The sequence below is a fragment of the Natator depressus genome, chromosome 13 (assembly GCF_965152275.1).
Source record: "Natator depressus isolate rNatDep1 chromosome 13, rNatDep2.hap1, whole genome shotgun sequence".
Classification (NCBI taxonomy): domain Eukaryota; kingdom Metazoa; phylum Chordata; order Testudines; family Cheloniidae; genus Natator; species Natator depressus.
The window spans coordinates 40,517,768-40,529,493 of record NC_134246.1 but is presented as its reverse complement, the minus strand read 5'-3'; the positions used below and the strand labels follow the sequence as shown (position 1 = coordinate 40,529,493).

At 43.7% G+C, this 11,726-nt stretch overlaps 1 long non-coding RNA gene across 1 annotated transcript; it reads right to left on the bottom strand.

Moving 5' to 3' along the window:
* Positions 1-1,665: 1,665 nt before the first annotated feature.
* Positions 1,666-9,546, bottom strand: LOC141997029 (uncharacterized). Its single transcript, XR_012641668.1, has 3 exons — positions 9,431-9,546; positions 5,327-5,610; positions 1,666-2,942 (listed from the first exon to the last, which is right to left on the bottom strand). It is a non-coding gene; the product is annotated as an uncharacterized LOC141997029 (long non-coding RNA).
* Between the last annotated feature and the right edge of the window lie 2,180 nt (positions 9,547-11,726).

The following is an 11,726-nucleotide window of genomic DNA, read 5'->3' as shown; positions in this document are numbered from 1 at the left end:
ACCCATGGTGATCTACAAGCACCTGGAGAACCATAGAGAAATACCCCTTCCGATTAACGTACTCAGAGGCTAGGTGGTCTGGTGCCAGAATTGGAATATGTGTCCCATCTATTGGCCCTCCGCAGTTAGGGAAACCCATTTGTGCAAAGCCAGCCACAATGCCACGCACGTTATCCAGAGTCATGGTTCTTCTTAGAAGGATGTGATTAATGGCCCTGCAAACTTGCGTCAACATGATTCCAACAGTCAACTTACTCCAGACTGGTAAGTGACCAATCAGTAGCTGTCTGGAGTTGCCAGCTTCCAATCCCTCAGACAGAGACAAACACCTACAGGATCTCTATCAAGCATTCTTAAAACTACAATACCCACCTGCGGAAGTGAAGAAACAGATTAACAGAGCCAGAAGGGTACCCAGAAGTCACCTACTACAAGACAGGCCCAACAAAGAAAGTAACAGAACAAGACTAGCCATCACTTAGAGCCCCCAACTAAAACCTCTCCAGTGCATCATCAAGGATCTACAACCTATCCTGAAGGATGATCCCTTATTCTCACAGACCTTGGGAGACAGGCCAGTCCTTGCTTGCAGACAGCCCCCGAACCTGAAGCAAATACTCACCAGCAACTACACACCACACAAGAAAAACACTAATGCAGGAACCAAACCCTGCAACAAACCCCAGTGCCAACTCTGTCCACATATCTATTTAAGGGACACCATCACAGGACCTAACCACATCAGCCACACCATCAGGGGCTCGTTCACCTGCACATCTACCAATGTGATATATGCCATCAATGCTAGCAATGCCCCTGTGCCATGTACATTGGCCAAACTGGACAGTCTCTACAGAAAATATTAAATGGACATGTGTCAAGGTTCCTTCCCCACTCTGAATTCTAGGGTACAGATGTGGGGACCGGCATGAAAACCTCCTCAGCTTACTTTTACCAGCTTAGGTTAAAACTTCCCCAAGGTACAAATTATTTTACCCTTTGCCCTTGGATTTCCACTGCCACCACCAAACTTTATCTGGGTTCCTGAAAAAAATGGAGTTTGGACACGTCTTTCCCCCCAAAATCCTCCCACCCCTTGCACCCCACTTCCTGGGGAAGGTTTGGTAAAAATCCTCACCAATTTGCATAGGTGACCACAGACCCAAACCCTTGGATCTGAGAACAATGAAAAAGCATTCAGTTTTCTTACAAGAAGACTTTTAATAGAAATAGAAGTAAATAGAAGTAAAGGAATCACCCCTGTAAAATCAGGATGGTAGATACCTTACAGGGTAGTTAGATTCAAAACATAGAGAATCTCTCTAGGCAAAACCTTAAGTTACAAAAAAGACACACAGACAGGAATATTCATTCTATTCAGCACAGCTATTTTCGCAGCCATTTAAAGAAATCACAATCTAACACATACCTAGCTAGATTACTTACTAAGTTCTAAGACTCCATTCCTGTTCTGTCCCCGGCAAAAGCATCACACAGACAGACATTTGTTTTTCTCCCTCCTCCCAGCTTTTGAAAGTATCTTGTCTCCTCACTGGTCATTTTGGTCAGGTGCCAGCGAGGTTACCTTTAGCTTCTTAACCCCTTACAGGTAAGAGGATTTTTCCTCTGGCCAGGAGGGATTTTAAAGAGGTTTACCCTTCCCTTTATATTTATGACAACATGAATCTGACATCAGGAATTATAATATTCAAAAACCAGTAGGAGAACACTTCAATCTCCCTGGTCACTCAATAATAGACTTAAAAGTGGCAATTCTTCAACAACAACAAAATTCAAAAACAGACTCCAACGAGAAACTGCAGAACTGGAATTAATTTGCAAACTGGACACCATCAAATTAGGTCTGAATAAAGACTGGGAGTGGACGGGTCATTACAAAAACTAAATGCATTTGTTAGTCTCTAAGGTGCCACAAGTACTCCTCATTGTTTTTACAAAACTAATTTCCCCTTGGTAAATACTCACACCTTCTTGTCAACTGTTTGAAATGGGCCACTTGTTTACATTGGCCTCATTAGCACTACAAGAGTGTTTTCCCCTCCTTGTCAAGTGTTGAGAATAGCCCACTTCCACCTTAATTGAATTGGCTCTTTAGCACTGACCCCCCACTAGGTAAAGCAACTTCCACCTTTTCATATGCTGTGTATTTATACCTCCCTACTGTATGTTCCACTCCATGCATCTGATGAAGTGGGTTTTAGCCCACCAAAGCTTCTGCCCAAATAAATTGTTAGTCTCTAAGGTGCTACAAGGACCCCTCGTTGTTTTTGCTGATACAGACTAAAAGAGCTACCACTCTGAAGCCCATTTCCCATCTGTGCACGTATTTGCCACATGGGGGCGGTGCTGTGACAGAGAAATAATTCCAGAAACAGCTTTCTTCTCTCTGAATAACTCCGAACTTTCCTGACCTCAACCCAGCCACCTCTGCTCTTTCAACGCCCCGATCTCGGACAGCCCGATTCAGAAACCTCTGCCTAGCAGAGAAAGCCAGATCGAGAGGGAGACAAAAGCTCTTTCTCTTCCCTGCAGACGCTGGATACAAAGGGAAATTAATTCTTCCTGACGTTGGCACTTGGCACCACGATTCTTTTTCTCCCAGACCCGTTGAATCCCAAGGATGCGTTCGTCTTGGGTCTCAACTGTTTTCATCGTGTCTGTTCTAAGTGAGTGAGATTTCCTTCCTCAGCCTGATCACCTGTGATGGATCCAGGCGATAACTCCGTCTCTCTGGCTGGACGTGTCTCTGAATATGTGGTCATTACAACTGAGTGCATTTCTTAGGGTTCCCGTATATCTGAGTGTAGCTGCTGTCTTTCTGTCATCGCGCGGTGTGTCTGTTATATCTTCCTGTATTTGTCATGTTTCATTCGCTCTTCATAAGGTGCCATCCCATGGCCCCAATTCTTCTCTTCTCGAAGCTGTCAGACACAAAGACAAGTCAGTTTTTATTGGTCCAGGGAACTATCATTGCTTTGTTGCAGAATCATTAAACCCAAGGACACCTTAGCCTTGGCTCGCAGCTATTTTAATCATTTCTCTTCCAAGTGAATCGTTTTTCTTTAATCCTTTTAATTCTCCAGGGTCTACGATCGAGTGGGCTCTTATTATATTTGAGTGTCTACGTTATATTTATGCACGTTGTGTTCCTGTTGTGTTTATATTATGCTGGAGTGAAGGCATTATATTTATATATTAGATGTATACTATCGCCCAGTGTGAAAACATTATATATACACTCAGCTAGAGTAGGGACTAGATAGATAAAATATGTTACACATTATCTCTCTAGCCCCTACTATAGCTTACTGTATATGTTTATCTTAAATCTCTATGTAGCTGACAGATGTCTCCCATCTGAATGTCCATGCTATGTTTTTACTACAAGCGTTTCTCCTATATCTTAGTGCAAATATTTTTCTTTTATACTAAATTTACATTGTTTCTATTTTCTCTGTGTGGATCTGTCATATTTCTATTAAATCTGATTGTAAATATGATGGTTTTGGGTGTATCTGACTGCAATTGTGGTAATTATGCTGTTACATCTGTGTGTGTGTGTGTGTGTGTGTGACGTTTTCATTATATCTGGAGTCAATATGTTGTACCCATTATCTCTGTCTGTGTTTATTATCCTCTCCCCACCACAGAAGAGACCTATGGAGACTCAGTGAGTCAGACTGAAGGGAGCCGTATCATCTCCCAAGGGGACCCGGTGCTTCTGAATTGCAGCTACGAGACTTCTTTCAATGCTTTCCCCTTCTGGTACGCGCAGTACCCTAGTGGGCCCCCCCGTCTCCTCCTGCGGGACACGGGAGGGGAAGACTGGGATATGGGGATAGCGAAAGGGTTCAACGCTACACACGATGGACAGAAAAAAACCTTCCACCTGTGGAAACCGTCCAGCGAACTGAGCGACTCCGGGATCTATTACTGCGCCGCGAGCAACACAGTGACTCGGACCAGCAGGGGAGCTGCGCAAAAACCGCGCAGCGTCTGTGCGGAGCAGCGGGGATCCTCGGGCACTGGGGTCTCAGCGTGACGCGGGGGCAGAAGGGGGGAAGTCTGCAAACACTAAACTGGAACAGAAACAACTCTCTCTCTCTCTCTCTCTCTCTCTCTCTCTCTCTCTCTCTCTCTCTCTCTCTCTCTCTCTCTCTCTCTAATTAGGTCTCTGTGTTTCCTTCTTTGCCCTAATCCGGAGTTGAACCATCTCATGAGTGATGGTGAATGTCATGAATCACCCATTGAAGTAAAATCAGGAAAGACCAGAACACATCCACACTCTCCTGAACAACTCCCGTGAAAGCTGCATTCAGCCCTGTTCTTGAAGGAAAGTGCAACCAGACAATCAAATATCACTGAGAGAAAGGCAACGAAGACACAAAATCTGCCATGATCATGGAGGAGAAATTCGTGTTCTATAGGAAAACTGGTACTGAGCAGTTCAGGAATCGTTACCTGCCCAGGATAAATGGAGGCAGAGATCAGATAAAATGGATGGATTATCTGGTTATCCATCCATGTAGCCTTTTATCATAGGTTTCAGAGTAGCAGCCCTGATAGTTTGTATCAGCAAAAAGAAAAGGTGGACTTGTAGCACCATAGAGACTAACAAATTTATTTGAGCATAAGCTTTCGTGAGCTACAGCTTGAGCGCTCAAAAGCTTATGCTCAAATAAATTTGTTAGTCTCTAACTTGCCACAAGTCCTCCTTTTCCATTTATCATAGAACTGAAAGGGACCATCTAGTCCAGTCCTCTGCACTCAAGGCAGGACTAAGTATTACCTAGACCATCCCTGACGGGTGTTATCCATCCATCCATCCATCCATCCACCCATCCATCCATCCATCCATCTAAATGGATACATGGTTGGCTAGCGTGATTCTTTACAAGATCATCCACCTCTTGGAATAGACAAATTCTATCTCTATGAGAACCAGCAAAGAAAATGTACATCAACCGTTTCCAATCTGTGCATGTATTTTGCTTCGTGAGGGCGGTGTTGTGCCAGAGAAATAATTCCAGAAAAACAGCTTTCTTCTCTCCGGATAACTCTGAACTTTCCTGACCTCAACCCAGCCACCTCTGCCCTTCCAACGTCCCCATCTCCGACAGCCCGATTCAGAAACCTTTTCCTAGCAAAGAAAGCCAGATCGAGAGGGAGACAAAAGCTCTTTCCCTTTCTTGCAGATGCCGGATAAAAAGGCAAATTAATTCTTCCTGGCCTTGGCACTTGGCACCGCGATTCTTTTTATCCCAGACCCATTGAATCCCAAGGATACTTTCGTCTTGGGTCTCACCTGTTTTCATCGTGTCTGTTCTAAGTGAGTGAGAAGAGATTTCCTTCCTCAGCCTGCTCACTTGTGAAGGAGCCCGGCGATAACTCCGTCTCTCTGGCTGGACGTGTCTCTGAATATGTGGTCATTACAACTGAGTGCATTTCTTAGGGTTCCCGTATATCTGAGTGTAGCTGCTGTCTTTCTGTCATCGCGCGGTGTGTCTGTTATATCTTCCTGTATTTGTCATGTTTCATTCGCTCTTCATAAGGTGCCATCCCGTGGCCCCAATTCTTCTCTTCTCGAAGCTGTCAGACACAAAGACAAGTCAGTTTTTATTGGTCCAGGGAACTATCATTGCTTTGTTGCAGAATCATTAAACCCAAGGACACCTTAGCCTTGGCTCGCAGCTATTTTAATCATGTCTCTTGTAAGTGAATCGTTTTTCTTTAATCCTTTAAATTTTCCAGGATCTAAGATCGAGTGGGCTCTTATTATATCTGAGTGTCTACGTTATATTTATGCACGTTGTGTTCCTGTTGTGTTTATGTTATGCTGGAGTGAAGGCATTATGTTTATGTATTAGATTTATACTATTGCCCAGTGTGCATTATGTTATATATATTATGATACATATTGATTTGATGAAAACATAATATTTACACTAAGGCTGAGTTTTTTCAAACTGTCTGAGGGATTTAGATGCCTACTCCTGGTTTACTGTTTAATGGGGCTTGGACATTCAAATCCTGCCATTAGGAACTAGCAGGACACCCAGCCAGATCTACATATATTTTAAAATTTCCTTTTCTTATTTTCCAGTGGATTAAGTGAGGCATGACCAATCAGTCCCTCAAGACATCCAGCACTCAATCACTCTTTCAAATGGGACCTAGGTTCTTAAGTAACTTAGGTGGCTTCTGAAAATTTTACTCATAGGCCAATTTGATTCCCAGACTAAGTGTCTTGTCTAAAATCACACAGAAAAACTGTGATAAAACCAGAAACTGACCTCTTAGGTCTCATGAGTTTCAGTCCAGAGTCGGAAGCATAAGATAACCTTTCTTGCTTTTAAATTTTAAGTGGGAGAGGAAAATAATGAGCATGTCTTATGTTTCTGTGCATCCCCTTTAGCACGATAATGAACACAGTATACCAGAATGACTTCAATGGAGCTTTGCCAATATACAGCAACTGAAGGTGTGGCCCAATCGACTCTCATAGAAATCTCAGACCTCCATTTGGGGGACTGCTCTTGCTTTTCGGGGCTTTTCTCTTGTGATTTCAACCTCTCAGGCTGCCTCTGTCAATTCTTACTGAGCTGGTACTAAAGGCCTTGAGAGTGGGGTCACAGTTTCTTCCCCAGAAAATGTCTCTCTTGAGGGGAGTGACTTTGTTGCTGACATTATGTAACTATCCATATTCGAACCCTTTAGGAATTTGGAATTTGGTGGGAAGAGGCCCTGGTGGTTTGCCTTTTACCTCTCTCTGTTGGGTTGTGCATTCTGTGCTGAACCAGAGGGAGAGATTTAGGTTTGTTGCTAGTGGAATGTGTTACTCAGACACACTGGGGATGGCTGAGTGTTGTAAAGAACCCTAAAGATAAGGTTGCTAGCTAGCAAGCTCAAATCAAAGCGAGCCAGGGTATGTTTGCTCTAAGTGGAAATTACACCTTCCACACCCAATGTAGACATACACATAGATAGATGGACAGAGAGGTTGTGGAATCTCCATCATTGAAGGTTTTAAAGAGCAGGTTAGACTAACAGCTGTCACAGAAGGTCTAGAGATAACACTTAGTCCTGCCATTGAGTGCAAGGGACTAGGCTGGATGACCTCTGGAGTTCCCTTCCAGTCCTATGATTCTGTGATAGAAACTCCAATGTTCCCATGCCACAGCATGAACCTGGAAGCAGGACCAGTGGCTATGGATTGAGCTCTCTGAAATTATTCTTCTCACAGTTACGCTGCTTAGTAGGGATCTTTGTGAGGTTAATGAGAGCTACATAAATGATGAGGAGAAGGGACTGGGGTGTTCACTCTAAGGCCCCCATGAAATGCATTCTTGGCTCTGTTTTCTTTCCTAGGTGCCCTGGGCAGAACTGATATCAAGCAGCCAGTCACTGCAGAAACGTCGGAGGGAGGAGATCTGAACCTGACGTCACCCTTCAGTCACAAATTAATAAATGTTCTGGTACCGGCAGTTCCTGAACCAAGGGCCCCAATATATAAGGCATGGATACTGTCAAGACTGATTCCCCACTCTGGCACTTCTAGTGCAGAAGGTGGGGGCCCACAAAGATTTTAAAAATTGGCCGCTTCAGGCTGGTATTAAATTCCCAAGGTCACAGCTTCTCTCTGACCATGGATGGGTAGATGCTGCCACCACCCAAGTGCAAATCCCACCTCCCCTTTTGAGAACCCAGGAAGGAACACTTGGGGATTCCTTCCTGTGGGGCACCCTCAAGCCCTTTCATGCCCCCTTCCGGAGCAGAACTGAGAAAAAAACAAAGGAAATCAGCTGTTGCCACTAGCTAATTAAATAACACGTGGGCAGACCTCCTAGGGACACAAAAACCCACTCCTGCTCTTAAAAAGGTAAAATTTATTAAAAACAGAAAGAAAGAAAATACTTTTGGAACTTAGGCTTTTTGCTAGATCTTAAAAGAAGCAATTACAAAAATTAAGCATCAAGATAGCTCTCTTGAGGTTCAGGTTAAAGATTACAAGCAAAACAAAGGCATCTGGAGTCTACAAGCCAAGAAATAAACAGAAATAAACCTAACTGTGTCTTTCTAAACATTGCTACTCTATTTACACATTTGGGGGTTCCAAATAAGTAATTCTAGGTATGATCTGATTATTTTTTTTATCATACCTGGTTTAAAGCTTCTCATAGCATAATTGCTCCTTGTTCCCCTCTTTCCCAGAAAACAGGACAGACAGAAAAAGGAAAGTTTTTTCCCCATTTAAAAAAGTTCTAGACCTCCCATTGGCTGTTTTGGTCAGGTGCCCACTCCTTTCCTTTTACCTGAGGGCTTGTTAACCCTTTACAGGTAAAGCAAATAGAGAACAGCTACTAAGAGAAATTTTATAGCTAAGTGGCTGGCTGGGTGTCCATAAAAGGGAACTACCCCCATCCCTTTCATTTATCACAGATTCACTGTAACTGTTCATAGCCCCAACCCAGCGAGAGCCTTGCACATCTCTGGAGACAGAAAGTCCAGCAGCTTGGCCCTGCGCAGTTTCAGGCTGGCAGACACAGGGGTGTATTACTGTGCTCTGAGAGACACAGTGTGACAGGCGGAGGCGGCCCCTGTGCAATTAATATCCCACTGCTGGGCTAAGCAGCGGGGAGCGCCGAGAGAGGGGCAGAGGGAGCGCTGGGAGAGAGGTGAAATGACTCAGGCATTTAAGGAACAGAACAAGGACACTTTACAAAATCCAAATATAGATACACAAACTCCTCCCCTCACAGTCAATCCATTGATGAGTCAAGGTGTCAAAACTTCAGCCCTGCAGGTGGAAGTCAGCCCTTATCCTGACTGGTGCAGTACACTCAGACCGTATCAACATGAGGAAGTTTCATTCTTTTCATACCACAGGTGTTAAGTGATTCAGTTAAACCAGTGAAGGGGTGTGAAGATATTAAAGGTGGCTACTCAACACAATTATCACACTAAAACTTATTTTATACTCCATACCTCTCAAATCTACCCGCATTTCCCATCAATACACCCCATTTTATATCACTAGATCAAATGTTTCCCATCACCACACTATTTCCCATCCGTATACCCCATTGCCCATCAATTTACCATATTTCTCAAGAATACATCGTATTACCATCAGCATCCATGATTCCCACAAATATACTCCTATTTCCCATCATTATAGCTGTATCCAATCGTTGTATTCCCGTTTCTCATCAATACATTTCCCCCCCAACAAAATACCCTATTTTCCTAGCTATAGATTCAATCCCCACAAATATCTCCTATTTATGATCAATATACCACATTCCCGTCAATATCCCCCTCCATCCCATCAATATACCCGTATTTTCCATCAGGACACCCCTGTTCAGCGGATGCCTTTGACCACAAGGAGGATCTGTTTCATACTTACAATAATATTTTGTCTCTGCATGACCCACCCTTCTGTCCCCTGGTGTCTTATGAACTCTGAGCCTCTTGCAGTCCAACCCCTTCTCTTTCTGTTCGAGCCCTGTTTAAAACGCTGTCACTGCAGCTCAAGAAAAATGTCAGATTTGAAGGACCCACCCACTCAGGAGGCTCTTAGCACCCACACAGACAGCTGAACGGAAACAGTAGAGAACCAGCCCGTGATTTTAGGGCTTTGCTCTGAAACAGACAGTTTTCTGGTAGCTGTGGGAAATAAAAAGGCGGATCCCCTCCTCATAAATGGGTTTTTTTCGGGGGGTGATAAGAACAGTTCGGATCAAGAACCATTGACTTCCCACCATGTTCTTCGCCTCAGGGTCAATTATTTTGCTGGTTGTGATTTCAAGTAAGCAGCATTTTCATTTGTCCACCTTGAAATACTTCCTATTGCCATTTTTCAAAACCCAACCACTCTTGAAACGCCTAGGTTTGGAAGGGTTAAATGTTTAAAAGGGGCTGGGCGCATTTAAGGTTAGGGTTACCCCCAAATAACGAGATATAGGCATCTAAACCACTTAGGTAACTTTAAATATTTTCACCCTAAATGACAGTGTTTAGAATAAACATCTTCCCCCCCCCCCCCCCCCGCCTCCCACAAGGGACGTTCGGAGACTTGGTCACACAAACTGAAGGCACAGCTATTGTCAAAGAAGGAGCACCTTTGGTTATTGAGTGTGCCCATGAGTCTATCCTATTCCCTTGTCTCCTCTGGTATATTCAACACCCCCATAAAGCACCGAAGTTATGGCTGAGAGATAAAACGTCAGGGGGTGGCCATGATGAAGGGGACAAGCAGGGGTTCTTTGCTGACCATGTCCAAGACAGAAATCCTTCCATTTGAAGAAAAGCTCCAGTGAAATGAACAACTCTGCGGTCTATTACTGCGCCTTCAGAGACACAGAGATTGTAACCAGAAGGGGAGCTGAACAAAAATCCACTGAAGCACAGAAAGTCCAAGACTCCTGTCTCTGAAAAAAAATTATATTTTCATACCTTGACCTCATTGTGGTATATAAGTACTGTATCCGCAGGGAAAACAGAGGAAAGAGCTGTGGAGAGAGGAATGAAAAGAACCAATGGCTGGAAGATAAACCCAGACCAATTCAAATGAGAAATAAATCATACTGTTAAAAATGGGGGAGGGGGAAGAACAAATCACCAAGTCTTAAAAATCAGGACTCTTTGCTTTTCTGGAATCTGTGCTTTTGTCCAACACAAGTTATTGGGCTCAATGCAGGAGTAACTGGGTGAAATTCATGCAGGTTCTGTTACACATGAGGTCAGACTAGATAATCTACTCATCCCTGCAGGGATTAAAAACTATGATTCTACCAATCTATGTACATAAGAATGGCCAGGCTTGGTCAGACCAATGATCCATTCAGCCCCGAGCCCTATCTTTCTAGAGTGGCATGTGCCAGCTGCTTCAGAGGGAATGAACAGAACAAGGCAATGTATTGAGTGATCCATCCCCCCTCACCCAGCCCCAGTTTGTAGCAGTGCTAGATTTAGGAAGCATAGGGTAGCATCCCTGACCATCCTGGTTAATAGCCATTGATTAACCTATCCTCCATGAATTTATCTAGTTCTTTCATCAACTTAGTTATACTTTTGGCTTTCACAACATCCCCAGGCAATGGGTCGCACAGGTTGACTATGTGTTGTGTGAATAAATACTTCCTTTTCTTTGTTTTAAACCTGCTGCCTATGAAATTCATTAGATGACCCCTCATTATTGTATTATGACAAGGAGTAAATGACACTTCCTTATTTACTTTCTCCACACCAGTCATGATTTTATAGATCTCAATCATATCCACCCTTAGTCATCTCTTTTACAAGCTGAAAAGTCCAATACCCAGTGGAACCCCAGCGCCCAACTTGGGCAGACTCTGTTAGGTTCTGTTTTAGATGTGGTTCCTTAAGCATTTCTGAGTTATGTGAAGGGCTTAACAACAATTCTTTACTCCCTTTCTTCACACCATTCATGATTTCATAGACCTCTATTATATGTGTCAGGGTTCCCTCCCCACTCTGAACTCTGGGGTACAGATGTGGGGACCTGCATGAAAGACCCCCTAAACTTATTTCTACCAGCTTAGGTTAAAAACTTCCCCAAGGCACAAATCCTTTCTTGTCCTTGGACGGTATTGCTGCCACCACCAAGTGACAGAGATTCAGGAAAAGGACCACTTGGAGTTCCTGTTTCCCCAAAATATCCCCCCAAGACCCTTCACCCC